At 36.6% G+C, this 25,813-nt stretch overlaps 1 long non-coding RNA gene across 1 annotated transcript in view; it reads right to left on the bottom strand.

Moving 5' to 3' along the window:
• Positions 1–25,813, bottom strand: part of LOC136974683 (uncharacterized) — a 49,459-nt gene extending 23,646 nt beyond the window's left edge. The window contains exon 1 of the long non-coding RNA XR_010880678.1: positions 25,602–25,813. This is a non-coding gene — a long non-coding RNA (uncharacterized lncRNA). The remainder of the gene's footprint in view (positions 1–25,601) is intronic.

Below are 25,813 nucleotides of genomic sequence, written 5' to 3'. Positions count from 1 at the left end.
GGATCTAGCTCTACCTCAGATTTGCTAGAAAACTGTAAAAGGCGTGTTTGTGTGCGAGTGAGAGTTGGGAATTGTTGGGCTGCAACGAAATGGCTCAGTAATTCAACCTGTCTGAGATCGTGGCTGATAAGATTATCTAGAAAACTGTTTTATTTGCAACCTCGGTGTTTGCCTGGTTTAAGATTGGTGCGGTTGTTCTACTACTGGAAATCGTTTGTACTCTGTGAGGGATTACTCAACCCATTTTACAGAAAATACCCTCCTTTATTAATATAAAAGTCCTAGTAGATGATTTGGATAATTGTCTACATTAAGGGATTCTTTACAATAATTTTTTATCCACTGTTTACTGTAATAGTGTGGGGTATAATTAAAGAAATACGGGGGATTTATACTCAGTTATCACCCCAATAAACTTGGACGTTTATAGAGAAATATCCATCTTCTCCACTCTCCATTGAATCTACTGGATGATGCTAAATTTAGATGTGTTATATATATAAATTGGACTATAATCCATACAATTACCCATAAAAATTTAATAAAATAATTATTCAGCCAAACCTGTGAAGAACGGACACTGATGGGAACGTAAAAAATGGGGATTGGCCGTTGTTTGCAGGTTCGATCGTATTTAAATGTTAAATATTTACTGTTTAGAGAGAGAGAGATGGAATTAAAAGTTAGATTTATGTAGAATAATAATTGAAAAATTCATTAAAATATATAAATTTATACAAATTATTAAATATTTTAAATTCAGATGTTAAATCATCTGCAGGCTAATTTTAGAGACAAATAAATAAAATAAAGGAAATTGCTGCAGTATTTTTCAGATTATTCTGTAATAATTCTACTGATTTTTCCCTAATGGGGCCTATAAATGTGTACAATTGAACTTATAATTTATAGATTTAATTAGAGAAAAATCAATAATTTTTTAAGGAAATAATTAAGTAAAAATCAATGAGTAATTTGGGGAATAATTCGCATTTCTCAACATTCGCTACCGATTTTTCCCTTTCTTGTCATTTTCTGAAAATGATTCTGCTAATTTTCCCTAAATAAGTCTTTATAAGTATTCACCAAGTTTAATTAGAGAAAAATCTGTAAATAATTTAGGGAATCTCGCCATTTTCCAAAAATTATTCTACTGATTTTTCCTTTACTAAATCAGAAAATCTCTTGTACTGAAGTCTTTAAATCCTTTATTAAATCAACAAGAAAGGAAAAATCAGTAGAATTATTTGCAGGAAATGATTGAAAAATATAAATAATTAAAAAAATACACGAAATTTAAAATTTATAAACGATAAAAATTGAAATATTTAAAATGATTTAAGAGAATTTTAATTTGAATCATCCCCTTATCATCCATAGAGTTAGCACTATCAAAATGGTATTTTCAGCTTATCATCCTAAATTTAGTACCATAAAAACTGGAACTTTATCTGATATTATGAATTTATCATCATAAAATTATAGATATCAAGCACGAATTTCGCGTTATCAAAATTATATATCTCAGCTTAACACTATCATCAGCGGCTTATCATCCACAGAGTTAACACTATCAAATACGAAGATACCATTTGCCCCATTAAATATGAGGCCAATTCAAGATTGTACTGTAGTATCGGGCTTAAAGATTTAAAATTCGTAACTAATTATACCAAATGAATAAGAGATGATAAATGAAATTATATCTTCCTCCTTGTTATTCATGAATATTTAAGCTTCATTCTAACTTATAGAATTATGGAATGATTCTAGAATTTCATCTGAAATTACATCAATATCATCAATTTAAAGATCTTCAAGTAATCGTTATCAACCTATCATCCCGAAGAGAATACATTAAAGCTGAAAGCATCGCTTTTATCATCCATATGTATATAACGTCATTAATGAAGAAGCAGATGAAAATTATCATCATTAAACCTATCAAATTAGCATCTTGAAGTTAGAATTATCAACTTATCATCCTGACGAAAGCATAGTAAAAGTGAAAGCATCACTTTATCATCCACTTCTACAGTATTAACTTGGAACCATAAGCGCTATCGGGTTGTAATTATCATCATTATCAACTTATCATCTCGAATGTAGCGCAATAAAAATGAAATCATCCTCTCGTCATCCATAAATTTGACGTTATTAAAGTAAAAAGTCGACTTTTACAGCGTAAAATCATCAAAAAATTGGGAAAAATCAGAACGATAAAGTTATTTAAACGAGAGGGAGTATCCGCATCCGAATTGAAAATTATCATCAAGTATCTTTAGAGTAAACGGGTTTTAAAAGGCAAAGATCTTTTAAAGATATAAATTAATTCGAAGATTAAAGTCGATAAACAGATTAAAAAGAATAGGAAAATAGGAAAATCAGTAGAAGAAAGCAGGGGGAAAAAAAGGAGAGAGAGAAGGGGAAAGTAAAGATGGAATGGGACACTTCTGTCGAAGGATTTAAAACAGAAAACGATTTTTCGATTTAAATGAGTTCGGATTGGAAGAGATTCTCTCTCTCTGTCTCTCTCTCTCTCTCCGTTTAAATTCTAAAGCAGTTGAGCGACTCAAACGGAGTCAAAAGCTCTAATTAACTTTTCTCTATCGGGAGAAAGGTGCACGCTTCACTTCTGTTACAACGACGCCTGTTATAATTGGAAAAGAGATTAGGCTGTGTTTCGTATGGAATGCAGACAATTGGAAATACTGCACTGCACCAACACTGCTTACAGCTGCACTGAATAGAGACGACAGATCAGGCAGATGTGCGGACTTGCCGATCATACTACATTCTATTCAAATGGTAATGGCTTTAATTGTAAGCGAAACATGCTACACGAAGTCTTCTGTTATCTGCTCTTGCTACTTGCAACAATTAGTGAAGCACAGGGGCACGAAAACCTCCTCCCTCTTCTCCTCCTTCTCCTCCTCTTCCTTTCTCTCTTTCTAGAATTAATTTGGTCTGGATACAGATAACGCTTGTATTTTTCTCCTTACTTATAACCATAACGAAGCGTAGGCCTTCTAATTTTGACGTTAGGCCCTTTACTTATAGCTTCCGATTCGTTAATATGTAGTTAACAAAGCGATATTCTAGAGGAAAAATTGAGTTTTCAACTGAAATTCCTCATCCCAAGCTCTCTAGGATGCGAAAGATCAGTTAAATCAATTGACGACTTCTCAGATTTTATGTAAATAATGCGTGATTATAGTTACTTAACGCGACTTTTCTCAATAGTTAAACAATAAAGCCAGTCGTAGGCCTTCTATTTTCGCTTTCGGACTTGTAAGTTTGACTATATTACAACTAAAACTTCCTTAAAGATATTTCGAAGCTTCCAAGCTAAGTGTTAGGATGCTAATTAATAAATTTCTCATAATTTAGACATAGGACAGTAATAAAATCGATTAATTCTAAAGGAATTTTGCAAGCTTTATCTTTTTTCTAAGGCTAATGAAGCAAACAATACCCAGCTTGTACCGGGATGTTTAGACTTACCTGCTTTAATCACCCTGTTTACCGAGTGTGCTACGAGGCAATGAAGTCAGAGAGGAGTCTCTTAACTCGAGCAGTTCTAAAGGAAGGAAGGAGAATGAAAAAATAAATAAAAAAAAAGAGAAAAAATTAGTCTTAACGAGTGGTTAGATACGTCGAAAGAGTTTTTATTCAGGCGAAAAATATTTCTGAAGATTTACTCGATGAAAGGGAGCTTTGTGTGACACAAAGAGGCGAATTTATTTAGAGACCCTTAGCATAATAAGACGTTTCTGATGGTTCCAGAAGTCCCGCGACCCCATGTGACCCGGAGTCACTCACTGCACTCCATTACGGACGGCAGGTATTGTGAAGAGGGGTTGGACCGTTTCCGATTTCTCTCACGCGTCAACACACCATCAATGCTAATACGGTAACATCGGTACCACCCACCGTCTTCAGCCATCAATGGAAGTGTGAAAAAGACCTTTTTCTGGGGGGTCGGAAGATAGCCCACCCGTGGTATTCCACCCCACGTTAGCCTTATTTATGACTTAAGTCAGTAGCTCTTATACCACCTTTCGATCGGTTCGTTCTTCAATTGGCACCACTACAATGAAGAAGGACCCCCAATTTGCCCCCTCGAAGGATCCACGGTTGGCAGAGTGAAGAGAGTTACCATTCAACGTCGTCCTGCCTACTGTTGTACTTTTCCCTAATGCACAATAGGGTAAAGACGTCGAGGCGTTCCCGAGGGCAGGGTCCGAGACCCGGGGGTCACGGGATCTGTTTCACTTGTGTAGGACCCCCCAAAAAGATGTTTAGTCTTATCCCCTTAGAGAACCATTCCTTTCATTCGAATCTATATTCCTTACAGGTAGCTTAACGAATGCCCTCAATAGATTTAACGTCAATAGGCATTTCATATATCGCCTTATTGTTAGAAGGGCTGGCAAAAGGACACTCGGTGTGAAAGGATGTTGGCACCTCCAACGTATTCGTCCAGTACACCAGCTGTTCCAGCTCTCGGTCACATCATTAAACAAATATATGAGTGCTTGTTTGGACTTAGCATGGCCCGTTTCTAACGTGGCACATAATCTGTTTACAGGCTCTAAACTAGAAAAATAATCCCCAGAACAACTCTAATCTATTCTATCGCCCACAATTCAAAATATGCTAGATCCAGATAACGATGTAGCTACATATTCATATATTTTGTACACGTTTCTACCTCAAAACTTGTCTCTAATAATGGAAACGGGGGGAGAAGCAACTTAGAAGAGTTAAAAATTAGTTATTTTAATTAGAAAATGGGGTTTAGAAGTCAAAATTAGAAAAGATTCCAGACGTTTTTAGAAGAAACACAGCAGACAAAAGAACACATTTAAAGCAATTTATCTTATTCTAGTAAAGCAATACTTCAGTAAGGCGTAAAGAGCGTGTGTGTGTGTGTGTGCCTATATTTAACAGTTTTGACAGTTAAAGCAGAAGGAGTTCACTGACACCGCATCCTTCGACGTGCATAAAACATTCAACAATTTAAACAAGCTGACAACTCCTCTACTTTCCAAGCTTTCTTCAAAGCAAAAATCTGCCTAAGATTAACTTCCTGGAATACTCTTCTTCTTCGCTTCACTTGCATCGTCTCGGGGTGAATCCATCATTGACATTTTTGTCCTGTCGATCGCATCACACCCAATCTATCTGCAGAGTAAGTACATCTCCAACGCTGGCATGACCGAAAGGCCTTCACACGGGCTTCAACCGGATCAAACGACATAAGAAAAACTTAAACACAACTGAGAGGGGTTATAAAAGACGTGCTTAGACAAGATAAGTCTCCCTGCACGATTCCTTTATTCTCACACAGTATTTTGGAGAAATAGAAGCGATGAGAGTGTCACCGTGGGAGTGGTGCAACCTACTTCGATGAATGGTAAAGCTCAGTTCGATTCTTCCTTCATTTCTGCCATCTCAATGTCGTCGTGATTGCCGACGATAGAGGGGTATCCGTATTGCAAAGTAATAGAGAGGATGTAGAACCCACATGGGACCCGTACGTCTTGCAAACGGCTTATTCTATCGCTTGATTTATGCTCCCCTCTTGTATATTTATTTCTTGATGTTGTGGACTGTTGCAGGAGTTTTCTCCACTTCTATGTATGTAGATGTGTTTCAGTGTTTACCCGTCTAGTCTTTGTCATACCGCAATTTACTTTCCTTATCCTCGTGGGAAGTTGCGCCATTCACTTGGTGTCGTTCCAATACGGATAGATAGAAAACCTTAAGAATCTCCCCCTTTTTTTCCTTTTATCCTTCTTCTTCTGATCTTGGCTCTAATAGAAATAAATCGTTGATCCATTTTTTATGTTCCTCCCCCCAAAAAACCTTGCTACCAATGGCTCTTTATTAAAAGAGTAATAGCACTTGTTGACTATCTCCGCTCTACACTGCTTACTTCACTTTTTAAGAGGCTCATTTTGTATATCATTTCCATACAAATTCGACAATCTCGCCCGACTCCGGCTCTTCCCTCGCCTCCAAAAATTTCTTATGAGTGTTTTTTTTTTTGTTAAAACGTGCATCAATTTATCTACTTTACACGCTTCTGTAAGCGATAGATTAATTCTAATGCGTTCGAAATAAAGAATCGCCGTATGGGATGAAGATGAAGAGGAGGAGGAAGAAAGGAGGAGGGGAGGAGAGGAGAGAAGAGAATGGATGCTTAAAAGTTTAGAATATTTGAATTCAATCCGGAACACTTCTGCGATTTACAAATGTACAAATTGGTAGAGCCATAAACCATCGATAATAAGCTTATTGGAGGGGGGATAACGAGTAGGAGGTAAGAAGGAAGATATTGTCAGAAGCAAAGTTCTTCAACCAAGATAGGAAATCCCGTTACAGAGTGATACGTCGAATGGGAGTATTTTTTTTATGTTTTTTTTTTGGGTTTCGCCAATCGAGATGGCACAGTCCAAGGACTGTACTTTGCAGGATTACTTTCCCACTTCCCTCAACGTTCTGTCCGGTAAATCACCCGATCTCACCGTCCACCTACTAAGCTTATATCGGGGGGATAGAAGGTTATCTTCCGTTTCCACTCCGGATCTTCTGCCATCTCTGACTCCTACTATGGGTCATGGTTTCCGTCTGATTTCATTCTGATATTCTCGGATTTCTTCACTCAGAAATTCCACCCAATCGTGTACTAGCTGCTCCTACTTGTCTATTTTTTTATATCTCATAATAAAAAAGAAACAGTAATAAACATAATTTTTAAACTTTGTTTATAAAACCTTAAAAATTTCCAACGAACTTCTATCGATTGTATACTTTTAAACACCCCTCCTCCCTGTACTCTTTACTTAAACACTACTCGACTGTGAAGGAAATAGAAGATTTTAAAGCCATTTTTCTGTGAATTCTCTTTTAATTTTAAGCCCGCTAATGCATCCGCATTTACTAAACTCACAAAGGTTTAAAAGCATTTTGTTGTGAGAACCAGAAAAAACCCGTTCTCGAATTGGTTTTGGACTTCTAATGAGTCAAATCTCATTTCCGGATGACATCTGCACTTACTTTGCACAGGGAAGTGGTCAGAGGTATCCAAAGTTTCGTTCACAAGCATCGAGGCGGACACACAAGTTGCTTCCACTCCTGTGTCAATATTTGTGTCTGCCACAGCATTACTCATGGTCTGTTATCTAACCTGAACTTTTCTGTGGCAAACGACTCCCTTTCTTTGGTTTACGTTGCAAATAATTATTTTAAATCAGCGGTTTTTTTTATATTTTCTAAAGATTTTGGTGAATTAAAACCTTGTCCCGCTCTTTTTTTCTAATTATTGATACTTTACACAAAGAAACACAACCTCGAGTGTTTTAAAACCCATTTTTTTGCTTAATTTAAGCTTTAAAATGGGCCTAAATTAGTTAAAATTTTTATAATTTCACCTCAAATTCGATAGGCCTTCCAATATTCTATACATTTATTAGAGAATTGACAGTTTTGAACTTCAGTTTTTATCGATTTTCTAACTCCCAAACTTAAAATTTCTCAATGTCTATAGGCAAAATAATCGATATACAATAAAGATAATACAGTAAAAAGATGTAAAATACTTTTAAAACACGAATTAAATTCCGTATCGGCCGTAAAAATGTAAGAAAATGGACACAAACTTACAACTTCTAAGAGTAACTTTATGCATTTTAAGCTTACACCGGGCATAAGATATGCTTAAAATAGATTTAAGGCCTTACACAATTTTAGGCCCTTCACGCGTATTATAAGAGAAAAAAGCGATGAAAAAAAAAGAATAAATGTTTACCTGAAGACCCGATTGAGAACTCGGGAAGCAAAGTTGGAATTTATTAGCAAATTTTCTGTCATATTGAATATTCAAGTGAAGATAAGTCCGTTAACGAACAGAGGAAGGCCTCAGTTTGCTGTGCTGTGTTCGATTAATGGAGGACATTAATCAAAACGCAAATGGAACCTGACTAACTTAGCTTAAATGTAGCGAACCAGGACCTGCACGGACTTTTTTTTTATTATTATTCTTTTCTGCCAACAGTTCGGTAACGGTGTATCGGTTTAGATGTGATTAATGCAAATACGTGAAGAAGGGGGAGGACACAGAATTGTGTAAGGGGAGAAACCCGTACCACGTCCTCCCTCTCTTCCTAAAAGTACAGTGAAGAAGGAAGAGAGAGGGTTGAAAAAAAACCTAATTATGGTCCAACCCGTAACGGCAAGATATTTTTCTTCGGCTCTGCTCGTTAATGTGACTCCTCCCTTTTTTCCAGTGCCCTTTTTTCGCCTTTTTTTCCATCCACGCCCCTTTTAGAAAGATCTGCAAATTATTGGAAAGGAAGAGAAGCTAACGAGCAATGTGGAGAAAGGGGTCCTTTCATTTTTTTTTCTTTCGGTTTCTTTCTCGTTTCCTTTTTTTTTTTTTTTATCCACTTTCTTTACTCCATCCCAATCGACCGCAGCAAGAGTTTTTCGAACGTTTCGCTCTCCTCCCACTCTATTAAGGGTGGAAAGATGTGACGTCACGCTGTGAAAATTTGCAGTGATTTAATTCCGCCATATTTAATTTCGCGTTTCTGGTTCCAGCTGCTACCAAACCCGTATGAATTTCTGGTTCTGTATATACGCTAGAGGCTGGGAGAGTTTCTCGATTTTGCTGCTACCGAATCTCTGTGAGTTTCGGGTGACAAATTCACACGAAGCTATATGATATTTTATGGCATAGATGCACACGGATCGGAGGTTCAAAATACCTGTAAAATTAGTGAAATTTGTGATGTAGAAATTCTCAAAATTGAGTGTAGATACAAGGAATCTGATAGTTTCTATACACCTCCAAACTCTCCCAAAACTGGGGAGTTTTTAAGCTTAATTTCTCCTATTCTGAATAAATGACCCCCGAAACTATACGAGGTTACGCCCACAAAATTGAGGGATGTTTTAGGCTGAATTCTTTCTAACTGGAGTGAGTTTCTACCTCAAAATGCCTTCAAAATTGAATGAATTTATGATTTATGAATGCGAATTTTAGACACAGATACTGTCAAATTTAGCGACTTTCTTTCTCCAAAAGTTATTGAAACTACATTAATTTATAATCAAGAGATTCCCTGAAATTTCCGACTTTAAACACACCAAAAATACACAGTTTACGATTCCACTACTGTGAAACTAAACAACGATTGAAGCGCATTCAATTTTTTTTCAACTAGCATCCAGGCCCTCTCGAATATGGCTACAGAACTAACATATTCAATCTTCCACTATAAAAAACTGAGAAAATATCCTCTCGAGTTTCCCCCGATTCCTGAAAAACCTTCCAAATCTCTAAAAGTCTCGCTAGAGGAGGCAACTTCTTACGAGGTTGAAAACCTAAAGAGTATCTCAAAAAAGGGGCCTTTATCTGTAATTTATCCCACTTTGCCAGTAAGATTATTGGTCGTAACTGCAACCAATCGAGGCCCTTCTCTCATCCCAACGATTATTGATCGTTATAAACGATGTCAACGTGTTTGTTCCATTTACTTACCATACATTAGGACAGATGTTACTCAACGCACACGCCTGTGCACATCCCTCACATTTAATCTCCGTATCTCCCAAATTTTCTGCAACAATGGCTCCTTATCGGATTATATTAATATAGAAGGCATTAAAGCTTTCAGGATTTATTGATAATAAGCTATAACATAGCTTTAAATGGCATTACATATAATGATACTACTCCTATAGTAACGCACTTTATAATCGCTAGTATATAACAGTCTGTTACTTAAAACATTCAATTATCTTTATATATTTATTTATCAATAAATTATTTAGTTAAATAGAAAAAATATAACTCGTATATCAATCACATAAATGCAAAAATTGCATGCTTAATGCAATCAAGTATACGGGGGGAAGGCGTTACTACGATGAGAAATGGAGTGTATATACGCACACACATACGTATAAGTTAAATAAACATACTTTACTTCAAGTCTGGTATAACAAATTTCAACACTAGTAATAATAAATGTGCTCTTAACACGAAAACAACACACGAAAATATCAAAAAAATAACATCGTCCCCCGTTCGCTGTGTTAAGCTCCTACCATCCATGTCCCCCTTAAAGTTAGTTAAAAATTGATTTTTATAAAAATCAATATACAGGAGGCCCGATGACTAGGTATATTTATCATCAGTGATGTTCATTAAAACATTCTCCACATCAACCAACCATGGGTTGTACCTTAGTCTATGAAATTCTTCAACATGGAAGTCGAGTTAGGAACAAGGGGAAATAACGAAAAATTCTACATCTCTACCCAACTTTACACCTAAATCCCTTAGAGGAGATGAAGAAGGTGTGTAAGATGGATGAAAATACAACACGAGTGACCAATTAATATTAGAATTATGGTTTAGAAATCCATCAAACGATTGCTATGACGAAGCCAACATAGTAAATCCTATGACAAGGACACTTGTACCAGTTAATAATTAATTAACCACGGTTATTGATTCGTTGGAGTTCTCAGCACTAAAATCTAAATTACAGAGCTTTGTAAATTAATTAGTTAAAGAGTTTTTTTTAGTAATTAGAGAGATGACGAAGTGAGGGAAACGTCAGGAAGATGCAAAAATCTGGAGAGTTGGTAAGGATGAGGATGAGGATGCCGGATGGTTTTCTTAACGGCTTGGCACCATACAACAATGTGTGCAGCTTTAATCGAACGTCCTCTCTTATTATCGAGTTGGAATGACGTCAGCAGAAGAGGGAAGATGTCCCCGGATGATAAATGAGGCTGTCTCGGGAGTACGGACACCGGTGGTGACACGAAATGTCCGTGTTCTGCACTTGGGATATCGTTTCTCACTCGGCCTACATTAAATTAGCCTGTTAATTAGGACGTTAATTGAAGAGACACTCATTATTAAGGAAGTAAGAAGGCGCAGCATCTTTACTTTATTATTTCTGGTCGATGAGAGAGCTTCGGCGCCATTTTAATATTGCACGAGGCCTTATCTGACACTTTGTTACTCTATCGGTTGTTGCTTAGACAGGCAGGCATCAATCAATAAGTTAAATGTGTGGTGCTGGGAGGCGGGATGCCTGATAAATGACCCTCTAGTGTGCCTAACCGGTCGTTACTGTTATCCGACTGTAAATAATAAAGTTAATATAAGTTTGGGGGTCCGAACGTTTGTTAGAATGACCTATCTTTCTATAGATTTAGTCACTGGGATAATTTAAAATTCCCCGTTGGATGGGGCGAATCCCTTCAAGATATTCTGTTTTATTAAACAATTTAGGAATTTTCCGACGTTATAAACTGTACTAGAGTCTAAAATAAAGTAGGCTTTAGAAGTTGGAGTATATTTTTTCTGCTAATCTCAAATCATTTTAGTTAGTTTCCGTGGCAAAAAATGCGTTTTGTAAGCTGGAAAACTTGAGTATCTATTAATTTAATGGGTGGAAACACTAGAGTGTAACAAAGGAAAGTCGTAAAGTAAAAAAAATTCAGTTGTTCCTAAGTTAGAGTCAAACTCTAAGTGCTCATAAGAGAAGAAATTTTCGGTTTCTAACACTCCTTCCTAAAGTTACAGAACAGAAGAGCTAAAGTTTGGAGTGAATAGGCCTTTGGGATAGTTTCCATTTCTTTACTTCACTCACTTTTTCTCATAGCAGGAAGAAGCCGGACAAACAGAAAACTTTTCCACACCTTCCAAGAAAAAAAAAAAAAAAAAAGTAAAATTTTGACTAGCGAAAGCCTTCAGCGCTTTTCATTTCAACTCTATGGGTGTGTCTAGACTGCTTTCTTCGCTTCATCTTCGGTCTCGCGACCTCTTCTTCTCCCCCATCTCTGTCTGAGAATCGATTTTTCGGGAGGGGGGCCAAAGTCGAAGTCACGCGCACCGGTCCATACTAAAATCGATCGTTTGAAGCGCGTTTCGTATTCCTCGCAAGCAAATGGTATTGGCAGATGTGACGTTGATTCCTGAAGATAAACGATACCCTTAATACCATACAAAATATCACAAGCATGGACCGTCCGAAGCTGGTATCGAAGGGTGGGCAAAAATCGAAGTCAAATTAAGAACCCCTTGGGTAGAGGAAAACTGAGTTCTTGATTCGTCTTCAAACCGATAAATTTCAATAAATAAATCCCGGCACTTTACGATATTCAAATTGTAGAAAACTCTGAAAAGTTTGCCTTTCCAACGTCTTGAAAGATGGCTGACTTTTAGAATTTTGTGGAAGAACCCTCCCACTTCTTATATATTGCTGAAGAGGAACGATCAGATGCACGCACTTTTTAGAGTTTCTGATCGTTTTTCAAATCGAATTTTTTGATTGTTTCTCTTTGAATTTCATCAATGATTTCTCTCTTCTTCTTTTATTTTATTTCCCTCCTCCTCCTCCTCCTCCTCCTCTTCTTCTTCTATCCTATCTTTAGAAAAGAATCTCCGAGAATATTCGTGTTTTATGGATGATAGATGGTTAAGAGTAATATCGATACTGGAAGGGTAAATTGTTTAAGTGGAATTTCGAGTACCTGTTTTGCTATATAGATGGCCCGCTATCAAAATTTAATTTTTGAACTGGGTTTAAAGACTATTTTTACTTTGTTATATATATATAAAATATTTTAAAAGTCGATTTTAAAATTTCAGGTGTTCTTTAAATGTTAAATGCCATACTTTACAGGTGAAGTTTTTCTTTTTTTTAAATATTTAACGACGATTTAAACTTTTATTAAAATTAATTTTCCTCATTTCTCCTTATCCCATTGTTTTTCTCTTACAGCAGCCCTTAAGGGGTGTATTTTTAATGTTTAACTTTTACAAAATGGATGATTCTGCCGGAATCCCGAGCTTCTGGAAATTCGAATTTTGAGCTTAGTTATATAAAGAAGCGTAGAATTTATAATTTAAAAGAGAAGGAGGAGGATGAACGATAATAAAATGCATTGGAGATAATGTGTTTTTTGTGAAAGCAAAGATATGGAGGTAGTGTATTTCTCTTCATTCAGCCCAACTGATCGTTCATTCCCACTCAACAAGCTGTACTTCTCCCTTGGGTAAGGAAACAATAATCCCTTCGTTATCTATATCTAGCGGCTAGTTGGGAACAATCTGAAAGACAAGAATTCTCCTGCGAACCTGCTGTCAACAGAGATATGGCCTGTCATACGTGATATCTGGTCAACGCCTCTAAGAAGGCCAGAAACCATTCAAAATTGACAAACATCAGTTTGCAATCAACTTAATGTGGTCGAGTGAGTCAGTCAAAGATTGCTTAATGCTCATTGGACCTCTAACAACACAGAATATAACATAAACAAGACAGGCAGCATGGCAAAACCTCATAAAGTCTAGCAGATGTCACGTTCAAGGATTACATGCTCCTAGAACGACACATGATCGTAAATGGTGAAGTAAAGAGCAGATGCCTTCTGGCAGTTTACCTGTTTCTTTCTGTTTTTTTTTCCTTCCTTTCTTCCCCTTCGCTTTTTCTACCCCTTAGTCTGGATTTCTTCAACGATTAGCAGTGATTGGGCGGTTGTTTCCATCTCCATTCTGCGATTGTTTCGTGCTACCTCCTCCTCTTTGATTCCAGATTCACAGGGGTGGTTCTGGAATAATCAAAATTTAATTGAATCTTTTTTCCCCCTTCCATTTCCATTTAAAAGGTGCCGCACTCTACACCACTTATGTTCGAGTTAACTAGTTTGGTTTTCATCCCTTCGGGCATCATTGTTTTATGTGAATTCTTCCTTTTTTCATCTCTGATGAGGCTTCTATGATAGAGTAAACGTTATTTTGAGGATTTCAAATGATCAGAAACGTTTAATAAACCTACTTTAACTCAAAAAAAGGGATTACAGAAGGCCAATTGTCTTATAAATCACGCAAATCCCAATTGAAAACCTCACGTCCCGGTTGGAGGGGATTAAAAAAACGCATCTTATTTACATATTTTTCGAAGATTTTCACGTGTAAAAACACAGAGAGGGGTCAATTAAAATCTCGCGCGCGCTTAGGTTTCATATAGTGGCTCCTCCTGGCGTTGGTTTACATCATTACTAAATTTCAAGAATTTTCATCATGTTAAGGGCGAAGAAAAAATGTAAAAAAATGTGTACAGCTAATTGGTTTACGCGTGATTCATTTTACAGTTTTAGAGGCAATTAAACCGCAAGTTATCCTCATAAACCGCGTGAAAATTTTCGAATTAATTAATCAAAACCGATGATTATTTTACATGTCTTCCAGAATGGAAACTTTTATCTGCGGTAAGTGAATCAATACTTTTCAGTTATTAATTAATTTAATGAAATTTACAGGGAGAGTGTTTAGTTAAATTGATAGAAATCGATAAGGAAGACGAATCGTCACTTCTGCCTATCATTTTTCTACATTGATGCACCCTTCTCCGAAGTATCCATCCTCTTGGTTACCCCCAACGAAAAAATAAAAATAGCTGCTTAAAGCATAAATTTTACGATTTTAATCGCTTAAATATTATGTTAGGATGCTTATAAGTAAAGTTATAAACGGGAGAAGCAAAGATAGAAGGTAATTAAGAGAGCGGAGTGTTCAATGATTCCCAGAGGTATCCATTCATTCCAGCTAGGGATTTAGAAGCAGCCGCACGCCAACACCCGGAACGTGAGGAGTTAAGCCCTATCTTGATTGAAACGGAGGGTCCAAGTCCACCGGAAGTCGGATACACGTGTAGTTCCGGTCACATGACCCGATGCCGGCGACTTGTTTGTTTGTTCGCTTCCTTCCTTTGCTCGATTCCGAATTGAGGATGGATTACTGGCTTTTTGTTCTTACAAGACCCTTAGAAAATTGTTATGAATCCTTACCAACCGACAATTTTTATCCTATTTATTTATCATCCCAATTATTTGTTCGAAGATAAAGTCTTTAAAATAGATAACAAAAATATCGTTGGATGAGGGATGGATAAATCCTCAATTTTTGATAAATGCTTCTATAGTATTTGGGGAGGGAGTGTTTTATGTAAGCTCTAGTAATGGGGATCGATAACTACAAATATTTTATTTTATAAACGCTAAAAAACATACTAGGAAAGTGTAAATTACATGCAGGAATTAAGCTATAATGATTTAGGATATTGAAAAGGCTCAAGAGTGATCAAACTCCCGAATATTCTCCAAAATCACTCCTACAGAAGGATATTATTAGAAAATAATAATATACTTTCGGTAAATTTAAGTAAATTATTTGTTTCTTATGCGGCTGTCTCATTTAATAAAATTAATTTGGCACCCTTCCTTCAACAGGAAGGGTGCCAAATTAATTTTATTACTTAAAAGGGTGCTCGATAACATTAATAAATAAAGGAAAATTCCTCTGTTACGTAGGATATTTTTATAATTAAAGAGAGAAATTGAATTTAAGTAACAGGAAAAAAATATTTGACGTGTATTATGCCTTTATCAAAGTTCGTCCGATAGAAGGGCATCGATATTCTTATCCAATTCTTATCCTAGCAATTTGGAGCAACCTGTTAATCAAAAAAAACTTATTGCACGGTAAAAATTAAGTAGAATATAATTTGTTTAGGTAATATCCAGGGTTTCGAGATAAAGTTACAAGAAAATTTGGGCCAACAGGGCGCATTTATAGTGTTGAACAATCCTCACAAACGGATGTCTTGTCGGACATGGATTCCAGATCACCATTCTTCAAAGCAGACATCTTCTATAACAAGACGTGACGTCATCGCTGCCAACTACGTGATTGGACTGTATCCCGAGCCTCTTCCGACACGCAGCATCCAGTATAAGGTGACCATGAATTTTTAACACCATTCTCCCGCCCTCTCCGGGGACCAAACGGAGCGCACACACGCACACACACGCACACACACACACACGGAGGGGCCGCGTGTATTAACACCCCGAGCGTCCGGGACTTGGCAGAGAGGGGGGAAGGTAGAGATGGCGAGTCCACCCCCACTTTCACGGTCCCGTCACCATGAATAAAACATCTATAATCTGGAGCACCGTGAGACGCATAATGGCACCTCTATCGCCTACTCCACTACCCTAATCTTAATGGCAGATTTATTAAAATGATCTGCGCAGTAATCCGTCACATTTTCCAATTTACTGCCCTTCTACGCTTCTCTGGTTGCGGGTTTATTATTTCGGAGGGGGGGCAAGACGGGAGATAGACTCGACCGTACATCACAACATTATGACTGCCGACAACGTTTGGTAAAGGCAATGGTACCAGCGCCCGCAGTCATTGTAGAAGGTAAAGTAGTCGAGTCTCGTTTGCCAAGGATATCACTAGACGTCATACGCTGCTTGATTTAATTAAATATCAAAAACCCGACACGTGTCGACGGTGGCTATGTCCTGTAAATGTTGAACGGAGAGGGAGGAGGGATGCTTGTAGATACGGGAAAAGTCCATTTTATACAAAATCCGGGTGCGGGTTGTTCGAAAATCTTCCCGAAATGGTACATATATATATATATATTTTTTTTTAAATAGGAAATCTTGGATTTCGTCGCGGTTTTCCTACGCTACTTGCTTCGACCGTGCGATTTTTGTAGCGGTTTTATTAATGAAATTACGAGAAAATGCCCCAAAATCTTTAAAACTGTAAAAATTTACCGTGTTAGCTTTAGTATAATTGTATAAATTCAAGGTTAAAACGATGAAATTTCGTATAAAACGAAGCGGAGTGTATGTTTAATGTCTTTAAAAATATAATAAAAGTCAATTTTTACCACAAAATTCGAGTTTAATTTGCTTAAAGATGTTCTAAAAATGCCGAATTTTTAACCGAAATATTTAATGTTCTTATATTTCCACTCCATTTTTCTAACATCCCCTCGTTAATTCCAACCCAATTGTTTGAATTTACTTTCACTTTCATTTACAAAACTACAAGGAAAAGACGTATAAAAATACTTAAAATTTAAAAATTTAGTACATTTATCAGCTTAAATTTGTATAATTTAACCGCGAAAATGTAGAAATTGGAGGAAAAACGGAGGTTAAACAGTTAAAATCGAGCCATTTTGATATTCGCCAAGGCTACTAATTTATGACGAATGAGCGCGTTTAAATGGGATAATAGACTATTTGGATAGTTTATCAGGCAGATAAACTATGGCACGACTGCGCATCTCTGTTGGGAGTCATCGGATTAACTAAATATAGTGGACAGTAAGCTCGGGCGATTTTCAGAAGGGGCCAAGCCTCGGGACACTAGTGCTAATGGACTTGAGCGCCCCGCAGAGGAACTGGAGGTATAATTACGACTCCAAAAGGCTTTTACGGGACCAAGAATGAATTATTAAAGACAAACTGTATAGCTGGAAAGAGGAGGGAGCGACAGCGCTTACAGAAGACTCAAAATAATCATTTAATTACAACTTTACTGTTAACGGTGTTAAGGTGGGTTATTCTGCTAGGGATTTCCGTCCGTTATGGCTAACTAGTTTCCTATTCCGTAGCTCGCAGGTTCCTCTCTCTGGAGATTCGCCATTCTTGTGGCTCCATGAAGAGCTTTGCCACCTTTAAATGTATACTTTGACTCCCCACTTCGAAGAGGAGCCATCTTAACACAGCTTTTATACGGAATGGCTCCCTTACAATTCGCAACCTTAGACGATACGTAAATGAAAAGTGGCAGCTGCTGATGGGGTGGAGAGGAGCGTACAGGAGTTTTTTGACCCCCGTACGTGTTAGGGAAAAAGGATTACGTTTCATCCTATCTGTATGCGTGTAAGTATAAGAAGAGATAATGGGGTTATCAAATCAGTTGTCCTTAAAGTTAACCTCGAAATTTACTCCGCTACTACATCACGTCCGGGCTAAAATAACGGCCTGGTTCAATTCATCGTTTTTGAATATGAGTTCAAGGTGGGGACAAACTTACATTACCGCAACATCTCACAAACTCCAGCGTAGAGAACATCAAACAAACAAACCGAAAAAAGTAATGACAGACGTAACAAGTTTGCAGACATCGCAGGTAACAATTCACCTATCAAAACACGTCAATCCGGCACCACTCGGGTATCTTGTGCAGACCCCCGGAATGACAACGTGACCAGTTTAATGTCCACCCCCGCTTCGTGTCCAGTGCAGGCTCTGTAATTTCCCTCCACTCCTTAATGTCCACCAGTTATTAGAACTTCTTGGACGACTTTTTTTCTTCTTCTCGGATGTTCTCCATGCACCACATGGCCACTACACACTCTGTTGTTAGATGTTGCTGGGGTGTAATTGTCTGCACCGACAAGCCGTGCAGTCATTATGCAAGCAAAAGACAAACTGTGTGTCTGGTTTCTGTTCTCTTTCAATTGATTCCGTCATATCTATGTCAAAAAATGCAATTCCATTCGTTTCTTGCGGTAAAATAATGACTTTTGATATTTTTCTACACATCCTATCCATATGTTTTCACTAAATGGGCCTATAAAATTACCTATCGTCTATTATAGCCGGGGGTGGTTTTAAGAGCTACTTTTGATCGAAGTTGTACAATTCCATCAAAAATTGTTAGCTTAGACATTTATCTGTGTGTCGTAACTAATATAAAAAGTTCGTTCGCGTATGTTCCACTCTACTTTTTTATCTTCTGAAGGACCCAAATTGCTCGGTACCAAGTAAAGCATGACTGCTTAGATACACATTTGGCAGTTTTAAGTAAACAATAGCTCCGTTATTGCTTCGTGTGTATTTATATGCATGTCTATGTTGTGTGATAATTTTATTCTTACACCTTAAATGTTTCTGATTTAAGTAACAATACGGGGGTTTAAAACACACCAGAATATAGAAAAACTCTCAACGCCAGTACAGGTACGCATCTTTCCTTCTCCACACCATAACTCTGTTCTGTACAAAGACTAGAAAGGTTGACAAAAATCCAACTTCCATCACACATACATCCAGTTTTGTACGGGTTCCTGTTTTCGAACGTAACTATTAAGTCGAATGGCGCAAGGAAAAGAAAATCATGGTCAGATAATAATCATCGCATCATCGTTTTAAGTTCCATTCTTATTAAGCTTAGGATTGTGAGGGGGTAGAAGAAGTTTCAACCTAATAGCTATCGAGCCTTCGGGCCTCTTTGTATAAGGAAATCGGCTGTGCGGACATTAAAGTGTTCGAACGAAGAGACATCACTTCTTAACGACCTCCTATGCACCATTATGGGTTCAGTTAATGTTGACGTGACTGCAAACGGCGTCTATCCGACCGATCCCCTAGTCACTCCCCTCGGCAACACTCAAAAAAAAAAAGCAAAAGCATTGCTAGTTAAGCCTCACTATTTCTTGAAGGATAACCTGTTTTAAAAAAAAATCTTTTCTACGTTTCTACTAGCGCATATCCTGTTCGACATGGATGTAGGACTGTTTAATTTTTCAACCAGTTACAAATTACTGAAGGGAGGAAAGAGAAGAATGGTTGCTGCAACAGTTAATTTACAGAAGGAGGAACAGGAGAGAACCGAGAGAAAAAGGCTAATATTGTAAAAATATAAAGAAAAAGAAAGGTGAAGTTGAATCAGCTTGTAGAAAAGTGAACGAATGAGATTAATATTGGAATTTTTTTTCTTTTTTTTTATTTGGAGCATATTGCGTGGTGCGGATAGAATATTGGAACTAAGAAAACTGTAAACAGTAAGAAGAATCTAATATTGGAAGACAAAAATGAATTAAAAACAAGAGCAAAGCGAGGACGAATGCAAATAAACCTGAAAGAATAAAACCCAGAACCCAATTTAAAGACATTTTGTTAAAAAATACACCTCCTGCCCACACACCGCGTATTGAAAAATACCAAGAAAATATTGAAAGAAAAAAAAAGAAACGAAAGAAATTAGAAAAATTCAATAATGGTATTTAAAAATATTTAGATTATATTGATGGATGCGGATAATTATAAATGGATGTGTGGTGTCCTTCTTCCTATACACGATTTTAATATTATGTAAAGGCATGGTGTCGAACAACAATGGCATCGTCTACCTCCACCCAACTGTGTACAACCCTGTTAACTCGTGTTTACACTTGTACAACACCTGTACACAACCGATTGGTCATGGGGGAGTTGGAACCGTTCTGCAGGCCATCATTCATGGATAAATGACAGTTGCTTTAATCGATTGCTTTACTATACATTCTCTTTACTGTAAATTGCGTTAAATATGTCATTTAAAATTAATCGATTTATTAAAATATGCCTCTAATTAATTCATATTTAATTACGTTTCTTAAAAATTTCCACGTATTTAAGTTAATTTTGTATTTAAAAAAGAAAAAAAGATAAATATATCCATGATCTTCCGCATCTTTTTCCATTTCTAATTTTCTCATTTTGATAAAGTGATGAGGAGGAGGAAAATCCCAAACCACCAAGCTACAATTTTTTCCTTCTTTTTTTTTAAAAAAAACTAATCTTTAGAGTATCTTAACGAAAAATATTACAAAGCAGTGCTTCTTAAAACGTATAATATCAAGCAGAAGTGATTTACAGCAACGAGGGATGTACAATAAAATATCAGAGTCATCAATTTGTTTCCACAAACGATCGAAAACTTCTTCTATATTAAAGGCCGGGTAACGATCAGACGAGTTAGTTAAATGCATAACTTCTGCTCTCTGAAAGTTTATTTACCTATTAAAGATACCGTCTTTCAACAAGGAATGCTCTAATTACCAATTATGTTCTGTTCTTTGCAATTCTAATGGAGCCCTTGACAGCTCGCTAGAGACCAACTTTTTATTGCCACCGGATCGCTTCTCTTTTACATTAAATGTCAGATGCTTGACAGTTTAATTGTTAAGAAACGAATTTTGCTTCAATCCGATTCTTTGTATAACTTCAAATCGACTTTTAAAAAATTTACAGAAAATATTATTATTATTGTTATTGTTATTATTATAGCTATTTGATATTAAAGTAAACCGTTTAACACATCTTTCTTTCTCTCTATCTGCCTGTATAAGATGCTAAAAAAGCTTTTAAAAAATAATTGTTGCTCTGTTATAATTTATAATTTAGAATTTATTTTTTGTTCAAATAAATCCTTAAATCAAAACTATAAATCAAACTATACATACGCGGAAGCGCTCAAAGGAAAGGTCTATCTATTAATACATCTATATATAGTCCTTTTCTTTGATTCCTTCTCTAAATATAGTCTTTAAAGTTCTCTATTTAAAGCTCAAAATTGAATTAACCGCGTTTTTTATAGCTGTTAAAATATATCAAAGCACTATAATATGTAATGAAGACAGGCTAATTGAATAATATAGCAACTTAACCTTAACAACGACTTTTGGGCCACCCTGCCCCTTGTCCTGCTGCTGCTATACCGTTTGAGCCATCCGGTTCCCTCTTTTTATGATTTATAGTGTATTTTAAAACTGATTCTTTCATCCTCTTAAATCTTCCCTTTACCCAGTATTTTAAAAATATTCCCCAATTGACTCCTTCTCCTTTATAACTGTTATAAAAATCTACATCATTTTTCCATCAATATTCTTATTAAATTGAATCCTTCGTACTCCTAAAGGATTTTTAAGCTGAATCATTTCGTTTTTTATGCTTCTAAACGTGATTCATATCTTATATTTTGATACTTCTTAAAGAAAAAACAGACTTTAAATTGCTTCTTCTTATAAATTTTGTTTTATATTTTACTCAGTCTCCCCCTGTTTTTTTATTTATTTATTCGAAGCCAGCTTCCTGCAAAATAAAAAGTCCTCTTTGTATTTTACATTCCCAAACTCCTTCCACTTTTGAATTATTTTCCTCCCCTTTCGACCACTTTATATAATATTGTTTCTATGTTTCAGGTACATTCTCTTTCATCCTCTAACGTAACTCATACACATAAACTCTAAGATATATATTTTAATATTACTCTTGCATGTCCCCGAGCAAAATAAGGGCATATGGATTCGGTTGTAGTGTTTCTAACCTTTTACTTTCATTTTGAAAATTTATTTATTTATTTATTTATTTTTTCTTTACTTCTTTTTTTTCGTAGAAACGACCCGAGGCAATGCCATTTCCTGTATTGGTTCGAGATGTCTTGTTTTTAACCTCTACGTGTGGGTGGCTAAGTATTTCAACGAGGACCTCCCAGACACGAGACTTTCATACACTAGAACCTGGCATCTTCTTACTCATCACCCACAGCTTTGGTAATAATTTCAAGTTTGACTTTTGCCAAACAAGGCAATTCTGAAAAGTCAGCGAAGGAGGGCGGGTATCCGAAACATCCGGTTACATTGTCCTCCTAAAAATGCTCCATTTAGGCATCCCCAAACAAGAAGAATGGGCCAAATTCTTCGGAACAATGACAAGAATTATTGCTGTAATGTGTTTTCTACAATAGCAAATTAGGTATTTGTTTTGTCTCTTTAATGTACTCTAACCGCTCCGAGGAGCTTTCAACAAAATCTGCCTTTTGTTGGATTTTTACAGACGTAATTAATGACTACAACTTTTAAAAAAATCGATAAATTTTATATTTCCAGAATGGATAATGAAGAAATTAGAATAGAAAAGATCGATTTTTTTTTTAATTATTAATAAATTCGAAGAGGATCGTAACTCAACTTTCGACCTTTTAAACCTTTCAACAGTCGCTAACGATGAAGAGGGTTGAGTTCATAACGTAGAAGAGCAGAACAAACGATTCGTGTCCCATAAGTTTGCCCTTCTCCAATCACGTCTCGGAATATTGAACCATGACCTCGAAACGACCGAGTCGGACACTATCGCAGTGTCTAGCCGAGATTTACGACAAAAGAAGAAAATAGCAGACATTTCGCCACCTTATATTTATCCAGTATATCAGTAACTCTGTTTATATCTCGTACTTAGCCACTTAACTGTTATTTTGACAGCTACGTCAAATAACCGAAAACCATCCTCCTCCTGTTTTGCCACCGAAGAGAGCCTGTCTGTTAGTTTCTTATCTCTTCACCAGGTGTCGGTTTAATGTCAAAAGCTCTTAGGCCTATTTGGTAGGGTTTTAATAGATCTATAAAGGCGTAAATCATCTTTTCTAGCCTTAACTCCAATCCTCCTTTTATCAATGATCCAGCTCCTTATGAAGCTCGCGGCTTTTTTTTTTTTTATCAAGTGGCCTAAATTAGAAGGCTTATTTTATAAAAACCTTGAAGTCTTATACAGATTGTGGTGTTCAGATATTATTAATTCGCGCGAAAATGCAAAATTTTTAAGAGAAACCCCTTTGCAATGCGCTTATAATGAGTACCTTCAGAGCGGGTATCTCATACTTCGTCTTTAAATTATAAATTATTTTAGGCAACAAATTTAAATATTTTCATTTCGATGAGTATCAAAAATCTTTATACATTTTTGCAATTTACTACAAAATTCGTTTACCCTGTGTAACGATATATGTAAGCCCCGCAGCGACTCGATGAAGTGGATAGAAGGTTTAACTTTGTCACGTTCCGATGTTTGCTAGGACCCATCAGTTGACGGACGATCGGGTGATGTTTGCCTGCCGTGACTCTCACATACACATCCGGTAGTCCGGTATTAGGCCCTATATTGCTAGTGGATCGATTTGCAGCCCTTAGTATGAGTAGTGGACGAGCCGGACCCAGACCAAGGTCAATATTCAATTCTATCAAGCTTACCTTGAACCGCATGATTGAAAATCTGTCAAGTGTCCGGTCCTTAATTAAAATACATAAAGTTTGGATATATTTTCGAGGGGGTGGTTACTCTAAAGATAGGAAAATCTGCAGCATTCTACTCTCTTAATCCTATTGAGTGAATTCGTTTTATAAGCTTAAATCTTACCTATTCCCATAAGTGAAACCCTGGCTTAAGTCTAGGAATTGTGAGAATTTTTTACAGACCGGAGGCAAAATTCCTCTCTTAGGGTCTTTTTCACTATAACGTTGAATAGAATATCATCTACTTAAGGCCTTTCTCAGAACTGACGTTTTGATAGAAGTAAACATCACAACAAAGAATGGTGATCCTTAAATCCAAAAATCGATGGGATAATCCACATTTATGAGTTTATCAAGAGCAAAAGTGATGAAGATAAATCAAAATTAAAGTTAAAGCAACGATATATTATTAGATTACACTCGACTAAACTTTCATTAAAGACAAAATAGGTCTCAAAAATTATTTTAAGAAGTAACCATTTCACCAGCAAATGATGAATGGGTTATTTGTTTAAGATTTGGCACCATAATTCGTAGTGGAAAAGGAGGTTGTCAACTGGCAACCATACCGCCAAACGCGCGAGTCGCACGTGTTTTTACTTTCAAAATTTGTTTTTCCTGGCTATAAAGCTGAGAAAGACTACAAACTGAATTTTTGTATCTTTCCCGAAGGGGCTAAGCAGATGTCTTCCTAATTACACCCGAGGGATGAGCAGGAAATCTGTATTGGCCGGAAACTGCCACCATGCGCCGTCACCACCGTTTGCGCCAGCACTGACAGCTGTCTGCTAGCATCATCATACAAGCGACAATTGCTTATTGCCATAGTTAGATCCGAAGCTGCAAACCTCCCCCCTCTTTTTTATATTTTCCTACTTATTCTAGGTGATGACTGAGGGGAACACGTGGAAGATTGAACAGTAAAGATCGGGTTACCGACCGACGAATGAACTCCTGAGAGTTATAGACATCCATGTTTCTTCCCTCCCGAGGGTTTTCGGACCCTTTACTAACAAATACGCTCCCATAATTCGTGTTTTTTTTCCTTTCCCGGAATGCGCCAGGATTTGATTTAACTTTCATCTAACCGAAAATTCACCGTGTGTGGCCATGAGAAAATATTTCTCAAAAATATAAAAAACAGAAAAGAAAACACCAATCTGACCATCCGACGTGTAAAATTAATTCAAAATTCGCGCAGTAGATGGCGCTGCTCATAAGTATACCCCTTAAAACTTATACCGAGAGTTTGGCTTCCCCGCAAAGTTCACGCAATTCCAACCCTCAATTATTAAAATTAAGGAGATATTTCTACAGTTTTAAGTACTGAATCCTGGTGTCCTCATTACCAGAATTCAATAAATAATGGTGTTTTTTTTAATTATCAAAGGGCATAACTCGCTTAATTGTATAGGGGCATAACAGTTTTCATGGATAAGTTCTTAAAAAAAAGAAGATATGAGGCATACTTAAAAGGAAATCATACAAAAATAAGGAAATTAAATCATTTTTCTAAGTTTCTAAACTACAAAAACAAAAACAAAATAAAATAAAATAATTAAGATTAAAGTGGAAAATAACCTATAAAAATGACTTAAAATACAAGCATTAACTAAATAAATGTATTATTTATTTATTTTCTTCTTAATAAAGTATTTTTACTAATTATCATAGCAACTAATTATAGTAAGAAAAGTTCTATAATGTCTTCGCTTAACTGACGAATTAAAATTTTCAAAATAAAGGAAGAGGGGAAATGATAGAAGAAAGGAATTAATGCCTAAGGTATGTCCGTGCATAGCTATGACAAATTAGATGCATAAGCGAGTAGAGGTATTACGGTTTGTCTATAATACTTACAGGAGAAGGTCGGAGTGGCTCGGCATCCTTTCCTCGACCCCCCGCAGCGAATCAACGGAAACTGCCACCAGATGGGAGGTGCGTCGGATGAGGCAAGATGGCTGTTACTCCTCTAGCGGGCAAGAGCTGCCCTCTACCGTTTTCTAACTCAAAAATCGATAATGGCCTTCTATTTTGCGTGTTATTCTTTTAAACTTTCCGTCATTTTTAGC

This window comes from Centruroides vittatus, unplaced genomic scaffold (genome assembly GCF_030686945.1).
Source record: "Centruroides vittatus isolate TY-2023 unplaced genomic scaffold, ASM3068694v2 contig_352, whole genome shotgun sequence".
Taxonomy (NCBI): Eukaryota; Metazoa; Arthropoda; class Arachnida; order Scorpiones; family Buthidae; genus Centruroides; species Centruroides vittatus.
This window is presented reverse-complemented; position numbering and strand designations above follow the sequence as displayed.